The sequence below is a fragment of the Populus alba genome, chromosome 17, assembly GCF_005239225.2.
Source record: "Populus alba chromosome 17, ASM523922v2, whole genome shotgun sequence".
Classification (NCBI taxonomy): Eukaryota; Viridiplantae; Streptophyta; class Magnoliopsida; order Malpighiales; family Salicaceae; genus Populus; species Populus alba.
The window spans coordinates 15525269-15547144 of NC_133300.1; the positions used below are offsets into that span (position 1 = coordinate 15525269).

Genomic DNA, 21876 nt, shown 5'->3' on the forward strand with positions numbered 1-21876 from the left:
CGACAAGTTGTGACAGGATGCATGATTGCATCAAAATAGTGCTGCTTGTTATCATTTAAAACCTAAAAAAATAACAACAAAATGTTCTCCAATCCCTTTCTACGACATCTTTTGGCATTGCAATTCACCTGTTCTTTTCATTTTTTTTTTTAAAATTTAAATTAATATTTTATTATTATTTTGATTTGCCAACCTTCACCAACTCATAAAACAAGCTCCATGTCTCTGGCTTACAAACACAATTTGAACTAAAACCTCCACCCTGAAATTCGCATGCATGATTGCATTCCCCTCCTCCGGGAATAACAAATTCTGAAATTAAAAAAGGTAGCAAGAACTTTAAGTTCAAAGTTCTACTCGTCAGATATATATAGATATAAACTAATAAAAAAAAAATACTTTTTAAGTATCTTAAACGACCCTATGTATGAAATTTTATTTGAAACATGTTTTTTAAGGTGCTTGAACTATGTATAAATTTTTATTTGAAACATGAATTTTTTTTAATGTATTTTAAAATTCTTTACGATTTTTTTACGATTTTACGATCCGTTTTTACGATCCGAGTTTGTGAACGACTTTCCGTTTTGTGTTAAAATCGCGATTTTAACAACCTTGGTTATGATCATTCTTAGCATCAATACAATCCTAGTTCCTTTTTCAGTTTATTCTTTCCTTTTCCTCTCTGTTCTTTCTCAAAGGTTGGTGTATTAATTTCCGGCTAACAACCATACATTTTCGAGCTAAAATATGCTAATATTTATTTTTCCATTATCACTATCTGATTTGATTTCTACACACTGCATGATAAATGTTTTGCACCCTCCTATGCAGGAATGAGTTGGAATCAATTACAAAAATTGCTGAATACATATCGTACAAACTAAGCGTCACTCTGCCAACAACTAGCAAAAAATTAGTTGGAATAGATTCTCGTCTAGAGGTATTAAATGGCTATATAGGTGAACAAGTAGGCAAAGCAATCTTCATAGGGATATGTGGAATGGGTGGCATTGGTAAGACGATTGTTGCAAGGGTAGTATATGATAGGATTTGTTGGCAATTTGAAGGCAGCTGCTTCTTAGCAAATGTCAGAGAAGTTTTTGCTGAGAAAGATGGACGACGTCGTTTGTAGGAACAACTTCTTTTTGAAATCTTAATGCAACCTGCTTCTGAATGGGATTCTTCTAGAGGATTGAGATGATAAAGTGGAGTTACGACTTAAAAAGATTCTTTCTTATCCTTGATGATGTAGATGACAAAGAACACTTAGAATTCTTGGCTAAAGAGCCTGGATGGTTTGGTCTAGGGAGCAGAATTATTATAACAAGCAGAGATACAAATGTGTTAACTGGAAATGATGATACTAAAATTTATGAGGCTAAGAAATTGAATGATGATGATGCTCTTATGTTATTTAGCCAGAAAGCCTTCAAAAAAGACTAGCCTGCTAAAGATTTCGTAGAACTATCCAATCAAGTTGTGGGTTATGCTAATGGCCTACCACTGGCTCTTGAAGTTATAGATTCGTTTTTGTATGGAAGAAGTATCCCTGAATGGAGAAATGCAATTAATAGAATGAATGAGATTCCTGACGGCAAAATCAGTCATGTGCTTCGTATTAGTTTTGATGGTCTCCATGAATCAGATCAGAAAATATTTTTAGACATTGCCTGTTTCCTGAAGAGGTTTAAAAAAGATCGAATAACAAGGATACTTGACAGCTGTGGATTCAATGCAGGTATTGGAATACCAGTTCTTATTGAGAGATCTCTCATAAGTGTTTATGGGGATCAAGTCTGGATGCATAATTTATTACAGATAATGGGTAAGGAAATTGTTCATTGTGAATACCCTGGGAGTAGATTGTGGACATACAAGGATGTCTGCCTTGCACTAATGGACAACACAGTAAGTAGCTGATAGAGAACATTATCCATAAGATTTCATAAAGTTTATTTTAATTTACGCTCCATCTCTACTTTGTATTTTTTTTACTTGTATTCCTTTTTTGTTTACAGGGAAAAGAAAAAATAGAAGCCATTTTCTTGGACATGCCTGAAATAAAAGAGGCACAATGGAACATGAAAGCCTTCTCTAAAATAAGCAGACTAAGATTGCTCAAAATCAACAACGCGCAGCTTTTTGAAGGACCTGACGATCTTTCCAATAAGTTGGGATTTTTGTGGAATGGCATTCTTACCCTTCAAAAATCATTGCAAGCTGGTTTACAGATGGATGAGCTAGTTGAACTTCACATGGCTAACACTAGTCTTGAGCAATTATTGTATGGGTGTAAGGTGAGATTAACTAATTTAAGGGCCTTTGTATTTCTTTTTATTGTTTTCCTATATATGTATTTCCTCTCCCTGTCTGATTGCAGAGTGCAGTTAATTTGAAAATCATCAATCTCAGCAACTCACTACACCTGACCAAGACTCCAGATTTTACTGGAATTCCAAATCTCGAGAGTCTGATTCTTGAAGGTTGTACAAGTTTGTCTAAGATCCATCCATCACTCGGATATCACAAGAAGCTTCAATATGTGAATCTTATAGATTGTAGAAGTATTAGGATTCTTCCAAGCAACCTTGAAATGGAATCACTTAAAGTTTGCATTCTTGATGGATGCTCAAAACTTGAGAAGTTTCCAGATATAGTAGGAAACATGAACTGTTTGATGGTGCTTTGTTTGGATGGGACAGGTATTGAAGATCTTCATCAATTCATCATTTGATTGGCTTAGAAGTATTGAGCATGAAAACCTATAAGAACCTTAAAAGCATTTCGAGTAGCATAGGTTGCTTGAAATCCCTTAAAAACCTTGATTTGTTTGGCTGCTCTGAACCTGAAAATATACTAGAGAATTTAGGGAAAGTTGAAAGTTTGGAGGAGTTTGATGTAAGTGGAACTTCAATAAGACAACCGCCATCATCCATTTTTCTTTTAAAGAATCTTAAAGTATTATCTTTTGATGGATGCAAAAGAATAACTGAGAGTCTCACGGATCAAAGGTTGCATGCTTTGACAGGTCTGTGTTCTTTAGAAGTACTGGATTTGTGTGCTTGTAATCTAAGAGAAGGGGCACTTCCTGAAGATATTGGCTGCTTACCGTCATTGAAGTCTTTAGATCTGAGCCGGAATAACTTTGTTAGCCTGCCTAGGAGCATAAATCAGCTTTCTGGACTTGAAATGCTTGCCTTGGAGGATTGTGAATCATTGCCTGATGTTCCATCTAGAATTCAAATGGTATTTTTGAATGGTTGTATAAGCCTAAAAGAAATTCCAGATCTGATCAAGCTAAGCAGTTCCAAAAGATCAGAGTTCATATGTCTTAACTGCTGGGAATTGTACAATCATAATGGCCAAGACAGCATGGGGTTAACGATGCTTGAAAGATACCTCAAGGTCTTCTCTTAATCATACCCCAACCTTTTTGTATCTCTCTCCCTCTCCCTCCATCTATCTAACATTTTTGTTTTTCATGGTACAGGGTTTGTCTAATCCAAGACCTGGATTTTGTTGAATATTAAACTCAACATCCAGAAGGTCAAGGAAGGCAACTAGCCACCAGCCACCAGCCGCCGACCAGCCATCAGCAGCAGCCGCCAGCCGCCACAGCCGCCAGCCGCCACAGCCGCCAGCCGCCACAGCCGCCAGCCGCCAGCCACCAGCCGCCTTCACACTTGAAGGTTGAATTTTCTTGTTCTGAATTCGTGTATAAATAGAGTGCTCAGTTTATGTTTATTTATGTGGAGAGAAAATAGAGAGAAGCATTAGAGAGAAAGAGAGGGTGTGTATTGTGAGTTTTGTGTTAATTGTAAGCTTCGGATTTTGTAATAAAACTTTGTGTTTTATCCCCTCTGAGTGTTTCAAAGCCACCAACAGTGGTTACTCCCACCAACAATTGGTATCAGAGCCTCGTTCGTCAAAAAACAGAAGAGTTTTGGGGTATATCCGAATTTTCAAAGTTGTCAAAAACAAGTTTTGATCATTCCACAGTGTAGAGCTCATCAAGACGAACTCACTATCGCAAGAATCAGCCTGATCGGATCCCGTGGTGAGCCACACGCGCCTCCTGAAGATTCTGCACAGACGCCCACGCGCCCAGAGGTAGACGACGACTGAGCCACACGCGCGCCATATTCGAGCTGCGCCGAGCCGTTTACGCCGAGTCCAAGTCGATCCAGCCGAGCCGCAAATCAAGCTGAGCCGAGACGTCAAGCCACCATACACCGCGCCGAGCCGAGCCGCCAGTGCGCCGAAAGAATATTCCCAGAATATTCCCGGTTCAACCCAGCAAACCGCCGTCCGTACAGAATTGGTGTTTTGACCGGTTCACCCGTTTTCTGACCCAATTTCTACAAAGTCAGACCGGTTCCCTACTATTTGGACCATTCCGGATCAATCTACAGTGTCCGTTTGGCCAAATTCGGCTCCCAGAAAGGTGATATAGTCATTCAAAGAGCAAAATGACTACAGAAGGTACACATACACTCATCCCGAAGCTGACCAAAGACAACTATGATAGTTGGTGCATCAGATTGAAGGCATTCCTTGGTTCACAAGAGTGTTTGGATATTGTACAACATGGTTATGATGAACTAGAGTCCAAAGAAGGAGAAGATGCTTTACAAGAGGCACAAAAGCAAGCCCTGAAAGTCAACAGAAAGAAGGACAACAAAGCAAAGACCATCATCTACCAAGGTCTTGATGAAGATACATTCGAGATCATAGCTTCCGCTGAAACATCAAAAGATATATGGGAGGCTCTCCAACAGAAATACAAAGGTGCTGACAGAATCAAGAAGATTCGTTTTCAATCTTTGCGAGGTGAATTTGAGTTATTGCAAATGAAGTCCTCGGAGTCTATTTCTGATTATCACACAAGGATTATGGTGATAATCAACCAGATGAGGAGAAATGGAGAAGCCATCGTCGATTCTCGAATTACTAAGAAAATTTTAAGATCCCTAGATCTAAAATTTGATTTTGTTGTTGTCGCAATTGAAGAGTCCAAAGATGTGGACAAGTTGACAGTAGATGAGCTTATGAGTTCTTTGCAAGCTCATGAGCAGAAGATTGTAAAGCGAAATGGAGATAAGGCAATTGAGCATGCCTTACAAGCAAAGTTGTCTCTCAAGGACAGATATGAGCAAGGGGAGACTTCAACAAGTGGATATCCCACTTAAGCACGAAGTCAACAATCCAGAGGAGGATTTTAGAGATTCCAAGGAAGAGGATCTTGGAATACAAGCTTCAGAGGAAGAGGTGGTAGAAACACCACCAGAGGAGGTCGAGGACAACAGGCATTCACTCCTAGAGGAAGAGGAGGCGGTTACAATAACCGTGACAAGAGGAATATCTAATGTTATAGTTGCAATCAATTTGGGCACTATAGCACTGAATGCCGAAGGAAAGCTCCGTTAGAGATACGTGAGCATGCCAACTTTGCAGAGAAGGATGACAAAGGAGCAGCTGCATTGCTTGTCCAACAAGGACTTGGTGAGAAGCAGGAGGATATATGGTATCTAGATACTGGAGCCAGCAATCATATGTGCGGCTACCGAGAGTTATTTGGTGATCTAGATGAGACCAAGCAAGGTCTAGTTACTTTTGGAGATACGATAAAGGTTCCATTCAAAGGTAAAGGCAACATCCCAATTAAGTTGAAGAACGTCGATTCCAGCTACATCGTCGATGTGTATTATGTCCTAGCCATAAACCAGAACCTGATCAGCTTAGGTCAACTTTTGGAGAGAGGATATACTTTTTACTCGAAGAATTGTCATCTGACAATTAGAGACAACAATTGGAGATTGATTGCCTATGTCCAAGAATAGGATGTTTCCTTTGAACATCCAATATGATGCAGCAAGGTGTTTGAGCGCCATCACCAACAGTGAAGAATGGCTTTGGCACCTGAGACTTGGACATCTGAATTTCACGAGTTTGAAGATGCTAGCAAGCAAGAAGATGGTCAAAGGTTTGCCTCACATTGATCATCCAGATGAAGTCTGTGAGATTTGTGTCCTCAGCAAACATCACAGATCCAGTTTTGCCAAAGAAGTCAACTGGAAAGCAAAGAGGCCACTGGAGTTAGTGCATACAGATGTGTGTGGCCCAATAACACCTATGTCGACTGGACAAAATAGGTACTTCCTCACTTTTATTGATGATTTTAGTAGGAAAACGTGGATATACTTTCTGAAGAGGAAGTCAGAAGTATTCAATTGTTTTAAAGATTTTAAAGCAATTGTGGAGAAGCAAACTGGCTACATGATCAGAACCGTGAGATCTGATCAAGGAGGAGAATATACAACAAATGACTTTGAAGCCTTTTGTACACAACAAGGCATTAGACATCAGACAACACCAGCTTATACACCACAGTTGAATGGTGTAGCCGAGAGGAAGAATCGCACGATTCTTGACATGGCAAGAAGTCTGCTCAAAGCAAAGAAGTTGCCCAAGCAATACTGGGCTGAAGCTGTATCATGTGCAGTGTATCTGTTGAATCGCTGCTCAACCAGAAGTTTGCAAGGTGTCATTCCAGAAGAAGCATGGAGTGGTCACAAACCAAGTGTTACTCATCTACGAGTCTTTGGTTGTGTGGAATATGCAAAGATCCCAGATGCAAGAAGGACAAAGCTCGATGATAAAAGCGAGAAATGTATCTTTATTGGATATGGTGAAAGAAGGATGGGATACAAGCTGTATAATCTCATCACGAAGAAGGTGATTATGAGTAGAGATGTTATCTTTGAAGAAGATAAATCTTGGGAATGGAATGATGATCAAGAAGCAGTTAGATGGATCAACACGGATTTGATCCTTGAAGGTGAAGAAGTACCAACAGTACTTGCAGAAGAACCGATTGTACCAGCAGCTGAACCACAAATTCCGGTACACAGATTCCCTGTATTCAACAGGAGGAACACACCAGGAGCATCATCATCAACACCACCATCAACATCCTCATCAGAAGGACCAAGAAAGATGCGAAACCTTGAAGAGCTGTACGATGCCACTCAAGTCATGGAAGATACAACTTTGTTTTGTTTCCATGCAGATAAGGACCCACCAGAAAAGAAGAAAGCAATAGGTGTCAAATGGGTCTACAAGACGAAAGCCAAATTAGTGGATAAAGGCTACAAGCAGAGAGAAGGCATTGAAGGGAGAAGTATTCATGCTTGGCATGACATCCCTCAATTGAGTTTAAGGGGGAGATTTGTTGAATATTAAACTCAACATCCAAAAGGTCAAGGAAGGCAACCAGCCACCAGCCACCAGTCTCCGACCAGCCACTAGCTGCCACAGCTGCCAGCCGCCTTCACACTTGAAGGTTGAATTTTCTTGTTCTGAATTTGTGTATAAATAGAGTGCTCAGTTTATGTTTATTTGTGTGGAGAGAATTGAGAGAAACACTAGAAAGAGAAAGAGAGAGAGAGGGTGTGTATTGTTAAGCTTTTAATTAATTGTAAGCTTCTGTTTTTGTAATAAAACTTTGTGTTTTATCCCCTCTGAGTGTTTCAAAGCCACCACCAGTGGTTACTCCCACCAACAGATTTGGTATCGTTGTTCCAGGAAATGAAATTCCAGGCTGGTTTAACCATCAAAGTATGGGATCTTCAATTAGTGTGCAAGTGCCTAGTTGTAGCATGGGGTTTGTTGCGTGTGTTGCATTCAGTGCAAATGGTGAAAGTCCTTCTCTTTTTTGTCATTTTAAAGTCAATGGAAGAGAGAATTATCCTTCGCCGATGTGTATTAGTTGTAACTCTATCCAAGTTCTTTCAGATCATATTTGGCTATTCTATCTATCTTTTGATCATCTTAAAGAGCTTAAAGAATGGAAGCATGAAACCTTTAGCAACATTGAGTTGTCATTTCATTCTTGCCAGCCTGGAGTAAAGGTGAAGAATTGTGGTATCTAGTTGTTATATTCTACATCATCTCAATCTTCTGCCCATTTTATTGTTACAAGCAAAGAAGCAGCTTCTTCATTTAAAGCTTCTTTAGATTTTTCTTTGTCGTACCATCAATGGAAGGTCAGTGTTTTCCCTGGTATCAGAGTCGCAGATCGAGCCTGGAGATTCATTTTCCCAATCGGGAAGGAAACAGAGAAAGTAATGGCAATTAGATCAAGACTCTTTGAGGCTATTGAAGAATTAGGGCTGTCAATTGTTATATTTTCAAGAGATTGTGCTTCTTTACCTTGGTGCTTTGAAGAGCTTGTCAAGATTGTCGGATTCATGGATGAGATGAGATCGGACACTGTGTTGAGTGTATAATCTAGGTCACGAGTTTTTTTTTAAAGGTTGAGTATAAATTTAAGAAAAACAAATTCAACCCGGTTGAGGTTTTTTTTTATAAAGATTGATCTTTTTATGGTGTTGTGTGTTTTAAATTTTTGATTTTTTTTTAAGTTGAATATAATTTTTTTAAAAAAATTATTGAACCTCGTTGAATTCATGATCCGGGTCATATATTAATTTTTTTTAAGGTTTAAGAAAAAAAATATTGAACCCGATTGAGTTCATGAACTTAGTTACGAGTTTAACAAGTTAAGACACAATAACTGGACAATTTGTTTTTTTCTAATGTTGTTTTTTTTACTGATATCTTTTTTTATATATCATTTATTAGATAATTTTTCAATAAATGTTTCAATTAATATCACTAATATGTGATTTGTTTTGTTTATTTAACCTTCTTTTAATATAAATTGTTTTTTTGATAGTGTTGTATGTATTTGTTTTTAAAGGTTGGATATAAATTTAAGAGAAAATTATATAGAGTCTGGTTGAGTTCATGGTCTAGGTCACATGTTTAATTTCTTTTTGGTTAAAGGTTGAATACGAATTTAGAGGGAAAACAATATTGAACCCGGTTGAGTTCATACTCGGGGTCACGGATTTAACGCGTTAAGCCACAACAACAAAACAATGTTTATTTTTTTTTTTCTAATATTGCTTTTTTTTTACTGATATTTTTTATATATCTTTTTTTAAAATATTTTTTTAAATTTATGTTTTAATTAATATTCCTCATCTATGATTATTTTTTTTATTCAATCAATTTAATGTGTACATCTATTTTTATTATCGTTTGATTGAATAAAAAACTTGTTTTAATTAATAAATTTAGTAAATACAATCGCATAAATATCTCTTCTTTCGAAATTAAATATCTTAATCTACACTTGTTTTTTTATTTTTCCACTTTTATTTTTAGTTATAGTTTATGATTGTTTTTTTTTTTCACTTATTAATACTCATAATTCTTGATTTATTTGATTACATTTATGCATATTTTTTTTATTTTCACTTATAATTTTTTAAATACAAAAACATGTTGAAAAAATTTATCTGTCAATTTTTTATTAAATTTTTTTTATAACACCCAACAAAACATGTAACATCGATTCCATGTACAGTTTGACTATACCTAAGAAGCAGCTGCAGCTGCTCGAGCATAAGCTGATGCAGCAGGTGCAGCAGCGGTAGCAGCAGCTCGATGAGGAGCTGCGGCAGCGGGTGCAGCGGCGGCAGCAGCAGCTCGATGAGGAGTTGCGACAGCGGGTGCAGCGGCGGCAGCAGGTTAAGCAGCTGCTACTGCAGCAGCTGCAGCAGCAGCTCTCTGGGCTTTGGTTAGGAATTTAACTTGCTTCAGCTCGAAGATCTTCGTTGTTTTTGCTCATGGTTTTGGTTTGGGATAATCTCGTGTTTGATAAGTTAATTTTTTTTTATTAATATATCAAAATAATTTAAAAATATAAACGATTAATTTTATCATTTGTTTATAGTTAATAAACACAAGAATTGGATAAAGTGGAAAAACACATCTTGGCTGGTTAACCCCAAGCAAAATTAACATACATTTTTCTTGGCTGGTTAATTGTGCATTTGGTCCCTTCATTATCAATTGCTTCTTGATTTGTCTTCTTACTATTTTTTTTTCAATTTCATCCCCCTATTTCCTATTTATGTAACGATTTGATCTTTATTTTTTTAATTTCATCCCCCAATTATCATCAACGATTGTGCTAATTTTAATACACACATAACATTACCACCATCAACCCAACAACATGATGATTTGATGGGGGATGATTGCAAATTTGAATAACTCGAAAGAAGGGTTAATTTGAATTTAATTATTCTTTTTTTATTCAAAATCTTCAACTCAAAATAGTGTTTTAATTCTCTTAATTGTATTTTATATGAATTATATTTCAAGTAGTTTAAGTAATCTCAATTGGCCGAGTTTTAAATCCATTCCACTACTCTGAGTAATTTTTTTTATCCAAAATTCCTTTAAGAATTTAAATAACTACGTAAAATTAGGCCCTAGAAGATGTTCTACCATACAATTATAGGTGTAAAGAAAACTAGAAGCCCATTATTTGAAACAATTATTATAAATAAGTATATAGACAAACAAAACTATAATTTGAGTAATTCAAGTAACCAGTTTTTTTCTTTTTACCAGATTATCCTTTTTAAAAAATTTACTACAAGAATTGATTCATATAGTTTGGGTAATTAAGGTTTTTTCTTGATTAGTGGTCACCCCTAAGTGCATCAATAGAGATTAGAGGAGGAAATTAAAATAAAAGATTGTAAGAGGACTAAATAGAGAGAAAGAGAGATCCGCCACAAACCGTGCTGCCTATGAATGCAAGATAAGGACAGGTCATCTTCAACAAATAAAAACCTTGTCGGGCTAAAGCATTTTACTATGTATGGATTTTCTTCTTAAATTTAGGATAATTCCATGTTTGCGGATGGAAGAATTGTTTCAACCATTATTTTTGGAATCGCTAGTCTGTCTATTTTTGTAACTCTGGTTTTGGATGTATGTGTTAGATTTAAATTAAAAACAATATATATTTCTAAAAGATAAAACCAATAATTTCTTATCAATATAATTATTTTTTATTATCCAAAAAAAAATATGATATTTTTTTCATCAATTTCATTCAGAATTCTTTGAAATTAATTTTTTATTTATCTATAATTAATTTTAAGTATTTTAATATTTCATGTTATAATTAATATTCATGCAAAAAAATATTTTTCAACAAAATCTTAACTCATTAATTTAATTTTTGATTAAAATTTAAATACAATAACTATGTTTTAAAACTAATTTCTCCTAACTGTTAAAGAATCAATTCAATCCAATAGCTTAAACTATTAGGTAAGGTTTCAAGATATTATTTATATTATTCTCTAACACCCCTCTCAAATGAAAGCATTTTGGACTTGAATTTGCATAAGGTCACATTACCTTGTGTTTAATTTTTATTAAATAAATGAGGATGATGAGATTTGAACTTGTGACCGTTTGGTCATCAAGACTCTAATATAATGACAAAAAACCTATTTAACTTGGTTACTTAAACTATTAAGTGAGGTTTCAAGATATAATTTGTATTATTCTCTAATACCAACGACATGCATTTTACATTCAAAATAAATGAAAATTGATCTCACGTGCAACTGAGCTGTATGCATGCATTCTAATCATTCTAAACAATTCTCACGGTTTTTTATTTTAAGAGCCTGATTATTATTGTGGTGATATTATTGTTGTAACAATTATTTTTTAAAATATTTTTTTTATTTAAAAATACGTTGAAATAATATTTTTTATTTAAAAAAAATTATTTTTGATATCAGTACATTAAAATAATATATATAAAAAACTTAATTTAAAATAAAAAAATAAAAAATAAACTTAATTTATTTTTTAAAAAATATTTTTTAAAATATAAAAACAAATAAACAATCTACCCGACAACCTGTTAAATCAAATCATTAGGAAAGGCGGCATCCTTAATTTGTTACTTTGACGTAAAAAGTGTTTGTTTTTTTCTTCTCAAAAAACAGAAAACCACCTTCGATGTGCAATGTAACATTTCATGCCCCAAGTTTGCTGGATTTAATTTGCCCAAATTCTCAGTTATTATTCTTGAATTAACATAAATCTTGCAACTCAAAGATAATTTTTTATTAATTTGTTTTTACAAAGACTTATTTTTCAAGTTGATACAATGAATGAATTAAAGAGTTTTTCAATTTTCCTTCTTTTGAAAATGATTTGTAAATAAGCTGAATGTTTTTTCTTCCCCTACATTTGTGGTTGGATTGCTCCAAGTTCACTCACTATTTTTTAAATTCAATAAAAAATGGTGTTTAATTATTATTTTAAAATAAAAAAGATAAAAACAATGAAAACAGAAAAAATGTATGGACATATAATTTATGTTATGGATTTTTATATATTTTCTTTTATTTTTTAGTTAAATATATTTTATTTTTTTTTTTACTAAACAAACACAACATACTTATAATGATGCATTTCGGAAGGTATTTCTCTAATAAATTAAAATTAATTTAGTAACAATTTGTTTTATAAGCCTGATAAATTGTCGCTTTGGTAGGCATGCTTTTAAATAGAATATGAATTTCGGAAGGTATTTCTTTAGTAATTAATAAACTTCTATACGTTTCTCTTAGATGCACCAACAATTTTTATTATTAAATGCGCCTTCTAGTCCTAGATTATGGCAACACAAGGAGTGAAAACTGAAAAGAGAGAAACAAACAAGACGATTTAGCCAAAAACCCAAAGAAGGTTTATTCAGGGTTTAAGGCGGCCGGTATGCTAATACCACTACCATACCCTCTCTATGAACTCGTTTCTTTTCTCAAGTTGCAGTACCCGCGCATTTAAATTCATCTCTCAATTCCATTTTTTTTTTCATTTCCTTTAATTAGAGTGCCAACTCCCATTTATTTTCTACCAAAAATTTTGATCCTTTGATTACTTTTGATAAGAAACCCACAATTCTATCTCTAAACCATCCACGTACAGTTATGTCGAGAAACGTCGCAAAACAAGCCACTTTGAAATCCCAATCAAAGTCCCTCAATTTCCCTTCATTTCCAAGAACTTACAGATTTTTAATTAGGAGCCTCTAAAGAACCCATCTTTTTTTAGAAACTCAAGTTTTATTCCCTTAATAGCACAAGTCTACAACTGGGTTTTTGAGCAACTGGCAAAATATCAACCCATGAAGATTTTATGGGAAAACCCAGTTTTGTTTTTTTTGAGAAATAGTGATAGTACTAATGGGAATCGGTGTGGTGGATTTTTCTCAAGAGGGTATGTGAGTGTAGCTGAGGCATTATCATTAACAGATGTTGAAGACAATGTGTTTGGTGCTGATGAAGTGCGAGATATTAGGGATTCCGCTCCCCCTTGTGGATCGGTGTTCATGATCATTGCCCAAAGGAGGCTAAGCATACTAACACACAATATTTAACGTAGTTTGGCAAATCACCTACATCCACGGGAGTAGTCTATATTATTAGAGATAGAGAAAGAATACAACACACAGAGTACGATCACATCCACTCAACTCCCATCTCTCATTGCTACATAGGACAACAACTGCATAAGGCAGCAGGGCTGCTGGTGGCAGGCCTTTTTTCTTTCTTTCTTCTCTCTTTTGTTCTTGCTTTACTACTGGACTCTCTCTTTTGTGTTGCACTCTTGGTGTCTATTTATAGGCTTCAATGACAGCTTATGCTACACTTGTCAACAATGGTGGCTACTCTTTGTTAATGGTTGGTGCAACTTCTTTTGACATTAGCAGCTGCCACCAACAACCCACTATTATAGCCTCCTTCTTTGACAATGTCAATAGGCTGCAAATGCTGCACCAGCAGCCCTCTTTGACTCTCACAAGGTAGTCTTCTTTCTTTGACAATGGAAGCCATCTTCTTTTAGAGGATGGGTTGCAGATGCTGCCACATAAGTGGCAATATCCCAACAATCACCCCCTTTGCCATTTATGTGGGTAATTGTCTTCTTGCTTCTTCAACACATGCTTGCATCCTGCAGCTCTTCCAAGCTTACCATTCTGAGAGCATCTTTGGCCAAGTTTACAGGTACTCGCCAAACCTTTCAATCACCAGAGTCACCAAAGCACACCTTTTCTCACACAAAAGGATCACTACAACTAGATGGTCTGTCACATCACATCTAAAGAGTGTTAACGCTTGTCTCTGGCACACACAACAATCACCTTTAAGCTTATCATCCATGCTTGTTCCAAAATGATTTATCAAGCCTCACATCAAGGCTTACAACACCCTCTCAAATGGAAATATCTATTTCCGAGTACGACAGTCATTATCTGAGTATTTCAATGTTATCACGAGCTCACCACTCTTCCAAGAGTCTACTCATCCCGGAGTTGCATCTGCCCTCTGTTCCACCCTAGGAACCACGCCTTACTTCTCTGTGAGTCTCTCGCTCTTAGTCCTAAGAGTCCAGGTAGCTCTCCACCTTTAACCATGGGGGCAGCCCATTAAAGGTTGATCCATATCTGTCTTCATACTCTAAGTATTACAATGCCATTGTCGAGCTCACCACCTTGACAAGAGTCAACTTGTTCCCGGAACCTGCACATATCCTCTGCTCATTCCTAGCAGTCGCGTCTTAATGCTCCACAAGTCATCCATTTATTGTCCAAAGTAAATGTTATCTAGCTCATTGATCTTTAGCCTAAGGGCAATAACCATGAAAGTCAATCATGCATTTGTCTCCATACTCATCATAGCCACTTCATTGGTTATCCATACACTTGTCCACTCATATCAAGTCATTATATTGGCTTTGAGGCGTTTTGACTAGGCTCCTTTCATGGCCCTCACGCCTTCTCTAAGGTGTCTTCGTCCATTGTAATGGGGCGGTCTGATCTTGGGCTCATATCATGGCCCTCACACATTCTGTCTGAGGTGTCTCCGCTCGTTGTCATGTGGTGGTCTGAACTTAGGCTTATATTGTGGCCCGCACACCGTCTGTATGAGGTGTCTCTACTCATCGTCATGCGGCGGTTTGAACTTGGGCTCATATTGTGGCTTGCACACCTTCTTTCTGAGGTGTCTCTGCTCATCGTCATTCTACAGTCTAAACTTAGGCTCATATTATGTCCCGCACACCTTTTTCTGAGGTGTCTCCACTCATCGTGGAGTGGTCTCATCCTCCTTCATCGAAGATGCTTCAATGTGGCTCTAAGATTCTCTACCACCATATGGACTATGGGAGAGATACTGCTACTGATCACATAGAAAAAGAGAGTTGTGGTATACTCCTCGCAATCTTCCATCTCATTTTCTATGTTTGGATCTTCTGCGTCTTTTGTCATCACGCTTGACTGCTCCACCTACACCAACTCTCTTTGGTGTCTTCGCCTTTCATCACAGGCGGTCGCCTTTTATCACAGGCTTTTGCACCCCTTCAATAAGGTGCCTCTGCAACAACTCTTTTTCCATCCTTGCATGCATAGGAAAGGTCTTCGCTTGTTATCTTCATCAAGAGCACAAGAGACTTCCTGTTGTACAACTTTTCACACAGTCTCTGCTCTGAGATTCATCTGGGAACTCTTCTTCTCCTTGTACCTATCGTCTCATTACAGTACCTCATTGGATCATGGGTACTCCTACACAAACTCCATATGCCCTCGGGCAATTTCTGTTCTCCAGATTTCTCCTTATTCCTTGCTTATGTTTAACAGCAGCTCATCTTGTCACAACACTTATCCAAGCCAAAATAGGATGCCAAACTTTATCCTCTTGCTATATTTCTCTTCTATTATCAGGGTCTTCATCAATTCTCCCTTCGAGAAATCACAGTCACCAAATCTAACTTCTTTGGAGAAATCACCACTCCATCAAATCCTTGAACATACGGAACCCAACTGTTCCTTTGTGTCATCGTCTTGCTAGTCTTTAACCATTTCATTACAAACTGCTATATATACGAAAATAGTACCGTATGGATAATCCTTCCACTAAGCAAGTTCCCAGGTAAGATTGGAGGGGTCACACTGGTCCTGTTTAAAACCCAATCTCTTAGACAATCCATCGTATTGTCTTTCCGTATAAAAAACCATTTTCCAGCTTTGTTGCAGCTTTCCTTTACAAGGGATCTGGGGTATCTTGGTTTTATACCTGATTTCTCAACATTTGGCGAGACTACCAATGCTTAGATTCGTCAAGATTGGTTTTCGTCAATTTCCACTCTCCACCTCAAATCATCCACTTGATCGGGTGTCCAGAGTGTTCCAATGTTGCCTTCTCTTAAGGCAATTAACATTCCCACTAATCAATTCAGCACATGTAATTGGGTAAACATGTGCGACTTCTTCTTCTTCATCTCCATCGACCACCATGATGACCTAGATGCCTCCTAATCGGACAATCTCTCTTAATAATTCACCATCACCACTTTCGGTCTCAATCTCAATGATCGGACTGTATCGTTGCATCCAGAACGATCAAATTAGCTAGAAACAAGTCCGAAATCATCTAAATTGCATTTCAGACAGCTAAGATTTGATCAAAACAATTCTGGCCTAATGGACGACCCAGATTCAATCTCAAATCCGGTTGCATGTAGGATCAGCTACACTAGATCCTATCCCTCGGCTCGCAGCTCGGCTCCAACCCGGCTCGACTCACTGTTGATGACGTGGTAGGTGGGTCCCATGATGATGACGTGTAGGTGGGGCCCACGGTGATGACATGTTAGATGACTGGGTGCTTGTAACACCCTCAAATCATAATGTCATGAAATCTCCAAACATTTTTTTACCAATGTCAAGTATTGGGTAATATGTCTAAATTTATGGGAATTTTTTTTTTGAAAATTTCGGCAGAGTTTCCTCTATTTTTGTTGGTACCAAGTTATCGACAACACTTCTATTATATGTCATTACGACTTCCATCTTGATCCAATCATCCTGGATCACATTCCAGTCATCAAACAATAACGCAATACTTATACTTATCAATATATTCAAGTCTTATAATATCAGTTCGTAAATCAACATAAATGTACTTCCAAAACAACTCAAAAGATAAACAAATTCATGACAAACATAATAAATGCTAACTAACTACATATATGCCTTTAAACTACATAAAGACAACATTAAGATTAAGAGTCATATTATGTTTATAATAAATCTTATCTTATCATTTTAAAAATGATTTAGTCATACTAACAACTATACATATATATAATACATCCACTACCTATTACACCTTCTACTTGATTTTTGCAACACAAAAGGATTTACACTGAAAGTAAAGACATGAATATTACATTCCAAAATGGTAATTCATAAACATGAGAATTCCTACATCTAACGATCCACATCACCTCATGGTGTACCTGTTTCAACAATAACCATATTTAATTAACTTACTCACTATAATTAAATCTAATATTAATTAATTACTCTTAACATTTTGAAAATTTAGTACTTGTACTTCAATCTAACTTTAATCCCATAATTTACAATAATCTTTTCAAAACTTAAAAATTCAGCTAACTCATCTTAATTACCAAATAAATCTAACACTTCCATATAATTACTTAGAAATTCGGTTTTCCTTCCTCGGTTACCAATAGACCCAATAATTCTATTCGGATTACCTATCATCTGGCTAACCTCTTTTGTTAGCCAATCAATCAGGTAATTCCATATGAATTACTCCTTATCTGGTTAACCTCTTTGTTAACCAATAAACCCGGTAATTCTCTTTATTACCCAAAAATCTAGCTAACCCATTTCGGTTAGCAAAATCAATCCGGTAATTCCATTCGAATTACCCAGCATCCGGCTAATCTCTTTTATTAGCCAATCAATCCGGTAATTCCATTCGAATTACCCAGCATCCGGCTAATCTCTTTTGTTAGCCAATCAATCCGGTAATTCCATTCGAATTACCCAGCATCCGGCTAATCTCTTTTATTAGCCAAACAATCCGGTAATTCCATACGAATTACCCCATATCTGGTTAACCTCTTTGTTAACCAATAAAACCGGTAATTTCACATAATCATAACTCAAATTATTCATTTGCTCCATTTGTTTAATATCAATTAAATAAGCAACATAGATAATTAGGGAAACTAAAAAAATTACAAAATTAGGTGAAGAATCACCTACCTTCTGCTCGGGATGACCCAACTCCTCATGTCTGATAACCAGCTCCAGACACAGCTCCTCAATCAATCAAGTGTCATTATATCATTAGTCCATAAATATTTTTCTTACGTGCCGAAACACAAAGCACGTAATATTTTTATTTGTTATTTGTTCTAATAAAAATTCATTCTCAAATATAATATCATTATTTTACATACAACCTCATATTTAACTCAAGTTACTTCTTTGCTTACTCTATGTTCATAATTCCTCCATCAAATAATTCTTCTATTCTTTATACCCTCACATCATATTATTTATTTTATCTAAATACTATATTCAAACACAATGTAGACATCTTGTCTTCATATTTTCTTTTAACTAGTTTTATTTCTCTTTTAATTTGAATTTACTTATATAATAATAATAATAATTATTATTATTATTATTATTTTCTCAACTTCAATGCTATCTCTTCATTTAGTCTTTCTTACATTTTCATTTATCATGATTAAACATGGTTTTTTTTCTAAACATTAACATCAAACTCATTCTCCCATTTGTTTTCCCTTCATTTTTTTCCTTTTCCTCCCCCAAATGGTTTCTTCATTTACTTGTAATTTAAACTTGTTTTCATTCTATTCCACTTCAATTTCATCATTTTTTCCTTCCCTCCTAATTCCCCCAAATTCACATAAGAACCCTAATTTCAAAAATCTAGGATTTAAGGGAAACTAAGGTAAAGTTACATGAAATTACTTCCTAACTTAATCAAATAAGCTTAGGAAAACATTTAAATCAAACATTAAATCCAAACTTCTCATGCTTACGTATTGCTTTTCTTCCAATTTCTCTTCTCTTCCAAGGTTAGTTGAATTCCGCTTCTCAAATCCTCATTCCTTCACTTGATTTAGTGTTTCCTCTATATTTTTAGGTACCAAGTTATCGACTCTTCTTCAACAATCCCCAATTAACAAATCTCTTACTTGTCCTATCATCCAGGACATCCTCCTCTCATTACATCGCAACTTCTCAATAATTAAATTCACACATGTCTAAACAATTCAATATCCCACATTTACATGGATGCAACCTAAAGAATTATTCTAAAAATGGTAACTGAAGTACATTACATAATTCAAAGATTTATAAATAAGGACCATTAACAAAATTGTAATCGAAATAAGTTTATCATTAAAGAAGAAATTCATAATTTAGATTGTTCTACACAAAAGAGCTTTCGATAAATTGTAGACGCATTATATTACATAACAAAATGATAAATTCATTCATTACAACATGATATCCAACAAAATATAAGGAACTAATCTACTGTTCAGTCTGGTAGGGGGATGTACCTGAAAATAGATTTAATACAATAATTCAAATAGACAAATGAAAAAAACATTCATAAAATTCTTTCTACTTTCTTTCTTTCTTCATTTCTTTTTGTAAATTTACTCAAAAGATCATTAAATTAACATGCTCATCTAGTATTATATATCAATTAAATTTCAGAATAATCTATGATTTTTTTTAACATCAACAAAATATAATTATTCTTATCACCCAATTAACACGGCATTACATTCACTAATAGATGACTAATTTTGTACCAGTCCATTCAACAAGCACTATTGTTATCAATCCAAAAACTAGTTTAACATTTCACCCATTCATCAGGTTACAAATCCCATTAACCAGGGACTCAATTCTTCATCTCGCCCATTCACAAGGCACTAAACCATTAACCAGGGACTCAATTTCTTACCTCGCCTATTCACCAGGGCACTAATCCCATTCATACAAGAATTAATTCATCATATCGCATATCTTATTTTCTCAAGTAAACAATATAATAATTTCTAATATGTCAACCACAATTAATCAGATAAAAAAATACATATTGTCCAATGTTAAATTCGGGTATCGTGTAATTACTTGATGACTGAGCTCGAGCCGTAGCTCCCTGCTGTGGTGTCCGCCTGGCAGCCTCTCCTGAATTGACATGTATATCACATCATTATTCTACTTTCCATATCGAAACACTCAATAAATAAAATCCTTCTGATTATCCTTTCATTTGCCAAAATAAAATTTAGAGAGAAACATGAAAAATTTCCTTCTTCCTTTTGTAAATTTCCTTCCTATTCTTTCAATTCCCGCATTGCGACACACAACATTTCATCATTCAAAACTATATATATATATATATATATTCTTTTAAATGTATTTATTTAATTTATTTTACTAAAATTTAAATTAAAGGAAAACATGAAAAAATTTCATGATCCATTCTCTCTTTAACATTAATATCATCTCTTTCCTATACAATCTCATCATTTTATTCACATTCTTAAATTTTATTCTTCTTCTTATTATTTTTTCAAAAAATCCCTTCTTCAAGAACACCTACAAATTTGCTTCAATTACCATAATTTCCTACTTTCTCTACTCAGTTCAACAATCTTAACACAATTTCACAATCAATTGTAATTTTCCCTAGAATTTATCATGAACCCTAATTCCTCATTTCATAAAATTCAATCAATTTAAAGTATTTATTCTTCAAGAATCTTATTTAAAAGTGTGAGGGCACCTTACCAAGCAATAGCCAAAGCTTTAACACTTTTGTATTGAAAATTTTTCCTTGCTTGAATTGTTTTTTTCCTCTCCTAGCCAAATGCTTCTTCTTTCTCTTTGAAAAGCAACTTTTGTTTTTTTTTTGTTTTCTCTCCTTACAGCACACACACTTGCACTCACTCACACACACACACACACATACATATATATAAGTGCAAGTGTGTGCGTGAAAGAAAACATTAGGGACATGGCTGGTATTTTTAAAAAGGAGTTAATTCTCTATATATTTTTTTTCCTTCCCCGCACACACTTTAGCCCACATTATTTATATATATTAACACTTGAATAAAAAATTTTAATTCAAATTCTCAAAATATATAATCATTCTTATAATTTAATTTATTATTTTTCCTCATTTTTCATAATCCTGACTTTTATTAATATCAATAATATTATCCAGGGTTTTACATCCTCCCCACCTTATATAAATTTCGTCATCGAAATTAGATTCTTACCATTATTTATGAATAACTCAGGATACTTCCTTCTCATTTCGGACTCTCTTTCCCACATTACTTCTTCGATTTACGAACTTCTCCATAACACCTTAATCATAGGAATTTTTTTATTCCTCAGTTCTTTTTCACTATAATCCAGCACCTTCACTGATTTCACTTCTAGAGTTAGGTCTTCTGCAATCTCTAAAGGAACTTGTGGAAGGACTGGAGATGGATCTACTTCAGCCTTTTTTAACATCAAAACATGGAATACATCATGGATCTTATTCAGATATGAGGGCAAGGCCAATTTGTAAGCCACCGATCCAATCCTTTCGAGGAATTCATAGGGACCAATATACCTTGGGGCCAATTTCCCTTTCATTCCAAATCTTAACATGTGTTTCTAGGGAGCGACCTTCAAGTATACTCGATCACCCACATTAAACTCAAGAGGTCTTCTTCGAACATCTGCATAGCTCTTTTGTCTATCTTGAGCCGCTTTCATTCTGTCTTTTATGATTTTCACTTTTTCTATGGTGATTTGAACCATCTCAGGTCCATTTAACTTCATATCCCCTACCTCTTCCCAATATAATGGCGTTTGACATTTTCTTCCATACAAGGCTTCATATGGTGCCATCCCCACATTTGTCTGATAGCTATTATTATACGTAAACTCCACCAATGGTAGATGATCCTCCTAATTGCCCCTAAATTCTAATATGCAAGCCCTTAACAAATCTTCCAAGGTTTAAATTGTTCTTTCTGTTTACCCATCAG

At 35.3% G+C, this 21876-nt stretch overlaps 1 protein-coding gene and 1 pseudogene across 1 annotated transcript in view; both read left to right on the forward strand.

Moving 5' to 3' along the window:
* LOC118053524 (DNA-directed RNA polymerase 2, chloroplastic/mitochondrial-like) overlaps positions 1–21876 on the forward strand; it is a 63687-nt gene that overhangs the window by 23176 nt on the left and 18635 nt on the right. The gene's annotated exons all lie outside the window — the stretch shown is intronic.
* LOC118053513 (TMV resistance protein N-like) lies at positions 1201–8291 on the forward strand (annotated as a pseudogene).